Consider the following 223-nt stretch of genomic DNA (forward strand, 5'->3'; position numbering starts at 1 on the left):
CGCCGCCCTCGTGAACGCGGAGACCAGGGCCGCTGCTGAGGCCCGCAGAGGCCGCGGGCCGGCGGGCGACCAGGGCACGCCACCGTCTAGGGACTCACGACCCGCTCAAAGGCACAAAGAGGATCCGCACCCCTCTGCCTGGGCCCCACGAAAGGCCAGGGGAGCCGCGCGAGCCCAGGGCTCCGCCCGTCGAATCCTGTTGGGAGCGAACCCTGTAGGCAAA

General features: G+C 71.7%; 1 protein-coding gene across 1 annotated transcript in view; it reads left to right on the top strand.

The window, feature by feature from the left end:
• Nucleotides 1-223, top strand: part of DUXA (double homeobox A) — a 20,698-nt gene that overhangs the window by 1,030 nt on the left and 19,445 nt on the right. The gene's annotated exons all lie outside the window — the stretch shown is intronic.

This window comes from Bison bison, unplaced genomic scaffold, assembly GCF_000754665.1.
Source record: "Bison bison bison isolate TAMUID 2011002044 unplaced genomic scaffold, Bison_UMD1.0 scf7180017864383, whole genome shotgun sequence".
NCBI classification, from domain to species: domain Eukaryota; kingdom Metazoa; phylum Chordata; class Mammalia; order Artiodactyla; family Bovidae; genus Bison; species Bison bison.